Source organism: Phaseolus vulgaris, chromosome 8 (assembly GCF_000499845.2).
Source record: "Phaseolus vulgaris cultivar G19833 chromosome 8, P. vulgaris v2.0, whole genome shotgun sequence".
NCBI lineage: Eukaryota > Viridiplantae > Streptophyta > Magnoliopsida > Fabales > Fabaceae > Phaseolus > Phaseolus vulgaris.
Genome location: NC_023752.2, coordinates 4,082,768 through 4,095,115, shown reverse-complemented (window position 1 = coordinate 4,095,115; position 12,348 = coordinate 4,082,768). Strand labels below are relative to the sequence as shown.

Sequence of the window (12,348 nt, the reverse complement as noted above, 5' to 3'; positions counted from 1 at the left end):
TTGTCATATCAACTATAAATAAATTAATAATATATAAATGGGAGAATCCTTATTCTTAAAGACTAATTTTATAAATATGAGTTACAATGAAATTTATTTTCTAATATGTATATTTTTCAAACATTTCACAAATCACATTTCAGAATTTATAGTTAAGAAACATTAACAAGTTGGAAAAGAATAGTTTGAGAAGAGAATAGTATTTTTTTTTATATAGAAACACAATTTTAAGAAGTCAAGGGATCGTACATGATTTTTCCATGGACTTAAAATCGTAAAATGGGCTATCACATTAATTTTAGGCCCAGATCATTAAATACAAGAATAAGACTTTTTCTTCGTACACCAATGTCTTCCTCCTTCACCAATATGTTTTATTTTTTTATTTTTTCTTTCTTTTTAAAGGGAAAGCACACTTTCATTATATCATAATTTCGAAATGTGTATCTTAGAAGGTATTTTTCTCATTTTTAAGGTTTTTTTGTTAACTATTTTATTGGGTATTAATGAATTTGTTGATGACTAATATTTATTGGACAAATTAGGATCATCACCTTTAGTAAGCCTTTCTTATTCAACTATAACTCAAAATCGAAATCTTGTTTAAGAGAATAAAATTCAATATTACTTAGAATAAGGACTTGTTGTTTTAGAAGAAGTTTGACATTATTTCAAAATGGATAATCTATAAATGTCTTTTATATTGTTGCACATGACGTATTTCAAAATTCCTCTTACCTCCTTATTTGTTGTTTGAAATCTATAATCTAAAAAAGTTTAAAAATATTTTTTGGAATGTATGAGTAACCTGAAAATAGTATCTTTTTATACAAAATATATTATTGGGTGATGGAGAACGAAAAGTGTGGTGAAAGAAATAAATTAATTATTATAAAATGTATTATATGTTTAAATTCTCAACGAAGCCGTCTTAGCTCAGTGGTAGAGCGCGTGGCTTTTAACCACGTGGTCGTGGGTTCGATCCCCACAGACGGCGAATTTTTTTATTTTTCTTTTTTCAATCTAATTTTCATTCTAATCAATGAAATATTATTAACTAACATAAATTTAACAATTAAATTTGTACTTGACTTTGATCAATCAAAGATTATTAGGTATAAGTGCACATTAATTATTAGGTATAAGAGCACAATAAAATAAATAAAAATCAATCGCGGCCACTTTTAGTTTTATTTCAAGCTCAAAAGTTAATTTACAAATGAATTTAAGCTCCACTTTATCAACAAATTTCAATAATATTAGGTTTTTTTTAATTAGTTTTTTGTTTTCAAAAACTATAAATCATTAAACCCTACTATACAAAGTATTTATTTCCAATTTAAGCGTACGTTGAAGTTTTATGAGTAGGGTTTATTGAAGAAAAACATTTCTCCACAAATGAATTTTTTGGAAAACACTTCAACCTCATTATTTGACTTCAATTCAAACACATGTGAGGTTGGTTCTTTAAGTTTCTGTGTTTCCTTTTTGATGTTAAACTCATGCTTTTGAGATAAAAAAATTAGGGTAGCAGAAGTTTGAATTTGAACTTTGGTCAAAATTTGAACCCTTTGTTAGAAAATAAAATCAAATGTCAAAGAGTTGAACGATAGGCCAAAAATAGTAGTATATGGTCCATAAAACGAATACGGCACCAATTATGTAGAAATAATTCTAAAGCCTCAAATTTAATTCGTCGATGTTAGAAATACACAATTCTTTTCTTGCCAACTATATTTTTTTTGCATATGATTATATTAGAAGTTTATAGATTTTTGAATTATTAGCGAGTGTGAATTTTTATGTATATGCTAAATATATATTAATATTAATAAGAGACATTTTTTTAATATGGTAACGATATCTTATTACGAAATAGACTTTAAGCCTTAACTCAAGGCCATAAAATCGACTCATGTGATAAGGTTTGCACCCATTTATATACAATTAATTGTCCTCATCTCCAGTCGATGTAGGATCTCCAACATATCTTGCATTGACCTAGTTTATTAAATTCCATTCAGCCAATATTTTCTCTTAATACTCATTCCACATCTTTTTCTTAGTTCAAAGTCCTACATCGTATTCAAATATTATATAGGTTTAATTATACTTTTAATCCCTATATTTTTATTTAAAAACATCATTAAATATTTTTTTTAAAATAAAAACTAACTTTACAGAAAAAAATAATCAATTACTATATTGACTAGATAAAATATTATTTTAGAGACTAAAAAATTATTATTATCTAAAATAATTTCTAAATTTATAAACTAGTTATGAAAATGGATATTATTATATCGGAAAGAGTGTTTTCAGTTAAATTTTTTTATTTCATAATTATCCTTATACTACATATTCTTTTATAAGATCCCAATAAAGGTAAGACAAGAAATAAGGAAAATATAGAGAATTTTTGTTTGGATTTAGGGAGTAGATAGGTGAAAGATAACTTGAGTTAAATGGGAGAAAGTATGTAAACCAAAAGAAGAGAGAAATTTAAGGTTTAGAGATATTAAACTATTCAATGTAGTATTGTTGGGTGAGTGGAAATGGATGTTAGGATCTATAAATCATAAAAGACTATGGAAAGATATTTTAAAATCCAAATATGACTAGTGGAGAAATTTGAACGTAAGTGGTATTAGTAAACATGAGTCATTGTGGTGGAAATATCTTAAAGAAATTTGTGGACTTGACATAAATGATGTGGTTTGATGACAATGTCATATGGAGGGTTGAATAACCTGAGTCAATAAAATTTTGGGATGATAGATGGTGTAGGGATTTGTCATTTAGGCAAAAACACCTTAGAATATTTGAGAATGCTAAATTAAAACGTGTAATCACTAAGGAGAAGATGAGTAGCTAAAGAGTGGATATGTGGTTTAGAATAAAGAAGAGTTTAGTTTGAATGAGGAAATATAAATTCAATTAATTTTTTGCAAGATATAAATAAAGTAGTTATTCATAAGTAAGGACTAGATGAATGGGTATGTAATGAAGATGAAGATGGCACATATTTCAATGCAGTTTCAATCACTTCCATTTTTCAAATTATCTATGGATTGAATTATCCTTTTATACTTTATATTTATTTAATTCTTTTTTACTCTTAAAAAATGACTATATTATCGATTCTTGAGTGGACAACGAATACACGTCACCCTGTTCAATAGTTTTGACTCCCTTCTCAGGAAGCAATACATGCATAAACGTTGATTCACGTTTATGGTTTGGAGATTAAATAATAAAAAAGGAAAAGAATTTGAAGAATTGGAGAGAAAACATGCTAGATTCATGAATATTCAGTTTTCATGCGTTTATATACAACTGATTCTTAACTTTTAACATTTTTTTATGTATTCAGATTTATGATTTAGGGTTTGAGATAAATTTTTATGATTTAGGGTTTGAGATAAATTTTTCCGTTATATATTCTTAACATAAATTAATGTTGATTTATGACTTTTTTTTACTTATTTTAGTATTTTAAAAATACTTATGAAAATAGACCTTTATACATTGCAGTGTTAGTGCTCCTTTTTTAAAAAAGTTCGAGTCTGACAACAAGAATTTAATTATATACATTGTTTCTGGACGCAATGTGACACAAGTTTAGTTAGTTGTACTTGGTATGCCTCTGTTTTTCACACAATGCAGTGTTTGCTGCTATAGTTTCTGATTTCTGTTAGCAGTTTATGATGTTTCGTTTTGCACATGTTTATGATGTTTTTGTAACAACATTCATTTGGGTTTAGCTGCAACAGTCTAAGGAGGTTCTTTGCTCCTCTGTTTTTTCTACGTAAGGATTTAAGATATAATATAATTCAAATATCCCTTAAATATTTTAATTTTATTTATTTATTTTTTAGTGAAAAACAAAAGTCCACGCTTATCATTCTGGTGCCTGAGACCAGAAACGATTCTGCATGCAAATAACATGACAACCAATGTTTGAAACCCTAGAGGTGCACAATAGAGCCGTAATGTCGCCGTAACAAATTTGAGCCCCCCAATCATCTATTATTTTAGTTTCATGAATTTATTCTCTACACATTATAATTTCAACTCAAAATTATATATATATAATTTGAAATCGATTAAGGTATATATTATAGGATGTTTTTTAAATATGTTATTTATGATCGATGCATTTACTACAAGAAAATCATGACATAAAAATCATTTTTTAAGACAAAATAATTAGTTGCAATAGTAACTAAATTAGAAACCATTTTAGAAATTAAATAAAAAAAATTGTTTTTAAATTAGTTTCTATTATTGTTAAATAGTTTCTAAATTGGTATTCAATTAGCGACCAATCTTTTAACTACCAATTATTTAGAAACTAATTTATTATTGTAGTGATTTAAAAGGTTTCATTTAATTAATTTATTATTGTTAATTAAAGAATATTTAAAATTGAGATTAAGAAAAACATTGTTTGGTTCATAGATTTTAGTAATTCAATAAGGTCTTTATATTTTTATAAAGATAATTTTCGTTTTCAAACTATAAGAAAATGTAATCGGTCCTTTTTTTAACAATTGATCGTTTTTAAAATTTGAGATACAATCCAAGTACTCTAAGACTCGAGGATAAAATTTACGAATAAGAAAATATAAAACTTGAACACATGATGCTAAAATTATATGAATTGAAAACATATTTTTGGTAAAGATGGACCTGATGGTATGACGCATTATTCTTCATGAATTAAATCCTATATATAATTTTTAATAACGTTCAGGTTAACTTTTTGACAAAAAAATATTAGAAGAAACTTCAATTAAAATAATTTTAAGATGAAATATATTTTTAATCTCTCTAAACAAACCCATTTTTGTTCTTTGGTAATTATGAAGTGAACTTGATCTATTGTTAAAATTTTAGACACTAAAGTAATTAGTTATCATATTAATTAAATTATATAGTATTTTAGTTATTAATATTTTTTTCTAGTCAATTCGAGGTCGGTCGGCATCTGGATGAGCTTCTAGTAGTGATTTCTCTTCAAGTGATTCAACCTTCGGGAAACGAGAAGTGGTGGTTTCTCTTCAAGTGATTCAACCTTCGGATAAATATAAATATAATGAGTATAATATGAAATAGGAGTTGAGAGTACTCCCTCTGTTGTTTATTAGATGATGATTAAATCATATATTAGATGATCCTTTCTGTAGAGTATAATCAGGCATATATAGACCGAATTGTAACTTCTCCACCTTTAGTCATGATTATGTCTTAATTGAGTCATTAAGGATGATTAAGTCTATTTGATTGAGATCCCTTGACTTGTGCTCCCTCATAATGTTAGATACACAGGTCGGAAAACGACCCATAAATGACCAAACATCGGGTCAGGCCCATGACCTAACAATTTTAAATTTTAAATTGATCTCATTTAGTATTTTACAGACTAATTTAGAATCTAAAATCTTAGTAACAAATAGTTAGATACCAATTTATCAATTAGTTTATAAATTTTGATTGATAATAGAAACTATTTTAAATACTAATAATTTTTTTAGTTTATAAAATGATTTCTAATTTAGTTTAATAACAACTAATTATTTTAATCTTGTAATTTGATTATTATTTTTAGTGATATATAGTAAATTTAGAACTTTAATCTCTATTGTGGGGGTTGTTTATGGGATTAATATAACCTCTTGCTACAACTAGGTATGTGCATGCATAACACGTTATTTTTCAGAAAGTTGATCCAATAACCTTTGAGCATCAATTATATCCCGAAACAAGCAGATACCTAACACTCAGAGCATTCAAGTGATATATTGAGTGTGGAATGCATATGCTTTGTATCACACTGATAACACATAGTGGATTGAGACAGAATCAGGGACGGTGTGGGCTTCAGTCACAACCACGTGGTTTTAGGAACACAAAGGTGGTCGGTGTTCTTCTAACTAAAACATTATTATTCACTTCTAAGCTTCATCCCAGTGTTCATATTTGTGTTCAATTATTGCCATTAAAATCTCATCTTTTCAACCTATGCAGTCTACTTGCTAGACACAAATTAATTATCATAGACAAAAAAGAGAGGTTGTAATTATTTGGACGGAAAAATAGTTTATATGTACGAAATGATTAATTATTTAAATGGATATAACTATGTATACGTTCAAGCATTCATTTTCCTGGTTTTCTTGCACCAGATTTTAGAAAAGTACATGGTGGATTACATTATAATAGTGACGTGACAGGTTGAAAAAACCTATTCTGACAGATTTTTTTCCCAGTCATCACGATGTAGAACTAATGCACGCTTGTATAACTGTAAAATCATTTATAAATTTAAATACATGTAACACTATAATTATAATTATATCACGATAAGAAAATTATAAAATAATAATTAATCTATAAAAATATAATTAATTATTATATTAATTAAATAAAATATTATTTTATAAATTAATATTTAACATTATATTAGTTAATAAAGTTTTAACTGTTAATTATTTTAAATTATAAATTAATCATTAATTTAATTAAAAGTTAATTTAAAATATAAAATAATTAATAACTAATAGATATAAATTTAAACATTATTTTATACAAATTTATCAATAATAACATTTAATTTAATCAATATAATGATTAATAATTTTTTAAAATTAATTATTATTTAATGATATATTTTATAATATATCTTTTCCTAGTTACTTTTATTTGCAAGGTAAATTAGGCTTCGAGTGTAATTCTAAAAAATAAATAGTAACATAACTTCTTTCTTTATTATCTCTTTTTCCTCTCCCTTTTCTTTCTTTCTTCAATTTTTCTTCTATACTTCATCTATTTCAAAATCTGATCATGTTATGATATAGCTGATGAGTCATGGTACATTTTTATCCGATCAAATTTTCAAACAGAGTATGTTCATTTTTACTTTAAATATCTCTTATTCTATATTTTTCTTTATGATTTAGTCATCAATCTTAGTGAGACCAGTTGAGAAATGTGTTTCTCTCAACTTGATTAAGCTCATATTAAAATTTGGTAATGTTTGGATAACTTATTTTAGATTCTTAGATTTTAGAGTGGTTCTCCTACATGAATAGTAATATTTCCTCGGAATAAGAAATTACAGGTAAGGGAAACTAACTTTAATTTTTAATACTATCCTAGCTAAACAATTTGGATGTGGAGGGGACGTGGACCTAATATTCAATTTCTTTTGCAGTAGGGATGTGTGTTTATATAGTGTGTTATCTGTTTATATATTATTTAAACTTGTAAAAATATTACATTTTGATGGTTTAGTATTTAAGTGTTATTTTTTTTTATGTTAAATAAACTTTTGAAGGTTGTGGATCACGTTTTGAATGATATTGTATGATAAAAATGGTAGGGAATTGAATTCATACATTTGGGATATGGATTGATCTTTATATGTGTATTAAGTATTGATGCCTATGTGGTAGCAAAGATCTTTGAACTTCACTGATGATCTAAGTCACATAGACTAAGATATCAGGTGGTGAGAAGCTGATAGGGGAGTTCATGCACACCGTGACATATGAGATGCACGACTTGGGTTGTATTGAACTTACCATAATCCTTTCTCTTCGATTCGTTGATAATTTTTGTATCATGTGTTAGTCTCTGGTAGGACTTACTTAATACGAGTCTTTTGTTATTATGTTTGCTGAATATCCTTGATGTGTAGATCCATGTGAAATCTGTTGTGATTGTTTTATGTTGGGATTTAAAGAAGATTGAATAATTGAGAAATTGATCCATGTAATTTGATTTTCTATTTTGATTTAATTGTGTATGTTATAAAAAAAAATCAGTAACTTATCCTTGCTTTTCTTACTGTATTGCGAACTACGATAACTGTATTATGTACATGAACAAATAATCATTTAGATGTCGGAGATTTTGGAGGACTTTAGGATGTTGTTTTTGAACCTTATATTATATATATATATATATATATTTCTATAAGTTTATCAATTGAGTTGATTCTTGAGCCTTTGTGTTGATGTATGAGCACACTCTAACAAATAACTACTTGATTAGAAGAATCTATTTTCGTGAAAATTTATCTCGATATTTGATTTCCTTTTATTTAAAGGTGAGAATGGATTTCCAAAATACAACTTGACATTTGTATGACTGATAATGAAGAAAAACGATAATTTTTTTAAAAAATAATTGTTATTTATCTTGATATAGTTTCTGTGGAGAAATAAAAAATATATATGTATGACTTCATATTTTTTTTATCCTTTTTAATTGTCAGATTTAAAATTTAAAATAGTTAGTAACTACTTTTTTTTTATAATTAACTAAATATTAACTTAAAAATTAGTTTATAATTTTTTATTAATAATAAAAATTATTTTAAATACTAATAATTTTTTAATTTATAAAATAATATATAATTTAACTAATATAATAATTAATTATATATATTTTTTAAATTATTTTTTATTTAAATATCATAATTTTAACTAACGCTAATGATTTAACTTTCACTATTATAGTCCATTCCGATGGGACACAAAGGCAACATTATTCGGGATTTAGTGTTGACTTTTTTTTTATTTTTGTTCGTTTATTCAGTATATTAAAAGTAACCTTTTTTGCCGTAGTGATTGATATAAAAAATTCTTTTATAGACAATTCAATAAATTATTGCAGTTTTTATCTATCCATAATTCATTCTTATATATTTTTTCATTAGAAAAATCTATTTACTTTTACGAAGTGGTGTCTAGTTATTTAAAAATATGTATTTTTGTTAATTATTCTTTACATTTGCAGTCGCATTTATCTATTCGCATTCATTAACTAATACAAGTCAATTAATGTCAGCACACTAATCATTATTTACTAATTATAGTTTAAAAAGTGATCATTGGAAAACAATTAGTTCTTCTATGCACAAAAATTCAATGTAAAAAATAGTGTTAAATTATATATATATATATATATATATATGTGTGTGTGTGTGTGTGTGTGTTATTTTAACTTTTTAACATAGTATTAATTAAAGTTAATTTTATTAAACCATTATTTTCTTTTATCTGGTTTTATAAGACAGTAACTATAAGAAAGTTATTATGAGAGGAAGGACATTTCGATTATAATGAATAATGACAATGATGTAGCTTTATTAAGATTAACTCATTTATTTATTTATAATTAAATATTATCAGTATTAAAGGAGTGAGTTTGAAATCTTACTCGATTTTATAAAATTAATTCATAAATAAAATTAAATCAAGAACGGTGATTTGATTAGAAAGAAGTTGAAAGGAAGATGGAACATCTTCATCAAAAGGTTAAAAACAGGAAAACTAAACATAGAAAATAGAAAATAATTTTTCTCCTCATCAGTGCGCTAACATATTAGTCACTGAAATATTTGACCTTTCTTTACTTGAATATATACCACAAATACAAATTTTTATAATGGTTTATCTTGTCAATAATAATAATAAATAAATAAAAACTATAGATGTTCTTGTCATTCTTTCTTCACTGTTGTCTTAACTCTGAAGAACACTTCTTTTGCACCTAAAACACTTTCGTCCTTATATGTCTTCTTCCACCAATGCTTCTTCTTTCTCTGTCCTTCGTTTACAATAACAACACCACACCCACTGCCTTAGGTTGATACTTGGCATAATCTTTCTTAACTTTTGCCATCTATCTTTTTATTTATTTATTTCTTCTTATTCTATACAAGTCAACATATTAAAAATTTCTGAAAAAGTAATTGTATATATACTAACTATAATGATAATTATAATAAGAAAATTAGTATTAACAATATTATTATTCTTATAATAATATAATTAGTGTCAATAATATTTTTTATTTTTTATAATAATTATATTAGTAATAATAAATGCTATTAATATTATAATTGACATAGTAAATAAACATCACTTCAATAACATTATGATTAATTTTTTATGTTATGTGTTTGTGAAACACTTTTAGTCATACATAATAGGTCAATCAAGAAAAGAATATAAAAAAGACAAAAATTAAACAAAGATAGCAAATTCAAGAAAATTATCATAATATCAAATGTTAGAATATGAGTGATTTCTACCTCAATATACATGTTATTCACAACATAAATAGTATTCACAAAATATCTTTCTATCTTTTATATATATATATATTCTAATAATATGCAATCACCTTAAATTTAAGTTTATATGGGTTTAAATGTTTCACAAAGTTTTGGTTATGTTTTTGACGATAATATTTTTAAATATAAGTAGACTAAGTCTAACTTAATTAGATAAGACTTTGAGAGATTTACATCTATTTGTATATCTCCTGACATCAAAATATGTTAATTCGTGCATAAGACTATATATTTATGGATAGTCCGATAGTGAGTGACCTGATAAGTCTAACAAATTATTGTTGGTAAACTTTAAATAACTATAATACCATTTTAAAAAGTGGTATTTAAACTTAATTCAATTTAACAAAACCGACTCATAAGTTGATATATGCATCCACTTTATATATTATAAAATAAAAATGTTTTTATTTCTAATTGATTTGATATATATATATATATATATATATATTTTTGTCTTTTGGAGAGCCGAAATGCTAACCTAATAGTATTGTAGTCCTCGTGTTTCAATCCATATATTTATTGTGAATTGTAATATAGAATCATCAAAGACTTTTCTCCAACCCAAATTTCTATTAATAAATGATAAGATTTGAAAATCAAACTCTCCTGCAAGTCTAATTTTTCCTGGAATCACATGAATCACACTTTGTAAGGAGTACAATCTCAACTACAACTATCATCCATATTTTCTCATACTTTTTTTCCACATATGTCTTTTAATTACTTAATTAGTCATTGTTGTACAATAATACTGTGAAAGGTTGATAAGTTTTAGTTTTAAGAGTGGACAATGAACTCCATCACAATGTATACAACTATTGAAGAATCCCCTCTTCCTATAATATCTTCTATGATTCTATTAAAAATTGTATTTCTAACTCAAGAATGTAGGGTAAAATATTCTCTACATATAAGCTTTGACTTTAACATTTTTATACTATTGTATTATTATTACAAAGTACTCTTGAACTCCATTTATATATAAATATTATGTTAATATTATGTTTAGATAAGTTGTTGAAATATTCTCTTTCAACTACTTCTTTTCATTAATAAGACTAAAATGTAATACACCAATCCAATTTTACAGGCATTAATATATATATTTATCCCAAGGAGTGAGATCTTAAGGGATGCATTTAATGTCTGATAGGTCCATTATATATTCCACCATAAACTTTTCTATTTACCTTCGTCTTCATCGTATACTTTATTTTTTTTATCAACCAATTACAAGTTTGAACTGTGCTCGGTGGGAAAAACAAATTAAAACAAAAAAACATAAAGAAGATAAAATATATACTACATGAAAATAGATGAAAAATTAAATGGATACATTATATTTGGTCCAAGAGAAATGATAACAAACTAAAGGAATAAGAAAAAGTGTATAAATAGTTCATTTGAATATGTGAAAAACGATCTCCATAATTGATTTCCAATGCATCTAAAGGTAGTAATTCATTTCCAAAATATGATTTTTTATACATAAAAATCATTTTTAAAAAAAAGGAAAGTGGATTATTATGTTTTAAAATAACTGATCAGTTTCGGTTATACATATATAGTGACAATCAATAATGTAAAAAAGAATAATAATATGCATTTCAATGTTTATTTTTTTTGTATTTTTGTAGATAAATGAAACATAGCAAAAAAAAAACATTAAATATAAATTAATCTTAAAGACAAAAAGAATTAATTACTATATTCATTAAATTAAATATTATTTTAATTAAAAATTTTACTAAAAAAATCATTAAATAGAAACCAATTTTAAAGACAAAAAATAATTACTTTCTATATTTACAAAATTATATGTTATTTTAGAGACTAGAAAAAATTATTAGTATCTAAATTAATTTATATTATTGATAAATAATTTCTAAATTTGTATCTAACTAGATACCAAGATTTTATATACTAACTTTAAAATCTGAATAATTGATAACTAAAACCTAGGTAGCTAATTAGATACAAATTAAGAAACTATTTATCAATAATACAACTAATTTAGATATCAATAACTTTTTTAGTCTCTAAAATATATAGTATCTAATTTTGGCAATATAGCAACTAATTATTTTTTGTTTCTAAAATTAATTTCTATTTAATGATTTTCTTGTAGTAATAAAATTTATAGACTAATTTCTCTATAAAAAAATAAGTTATTAATAAATATTATGAAGTTACCGCAT

The 12,348-nt window shown here is 24.8% G+C and overlaps 1 non-coding gene across 1 annotated transcript; it reads left to right on the top strand.

The window, feature by feature from the left end:
- Window positions 1–925: 925 nt before the first annotated feature.
- On the top strand, window positions 926–997 carry TRNAK-UUU (transfer RNA lysine (anticodon UUU)). The gene has a single exon. It is a non-coding gene; the product is annotated as a tRNA-Lys (tRNA).
- The last annotated feature ends 11,351 nt before the right edge of the window (window positions 998–12,348 follow it).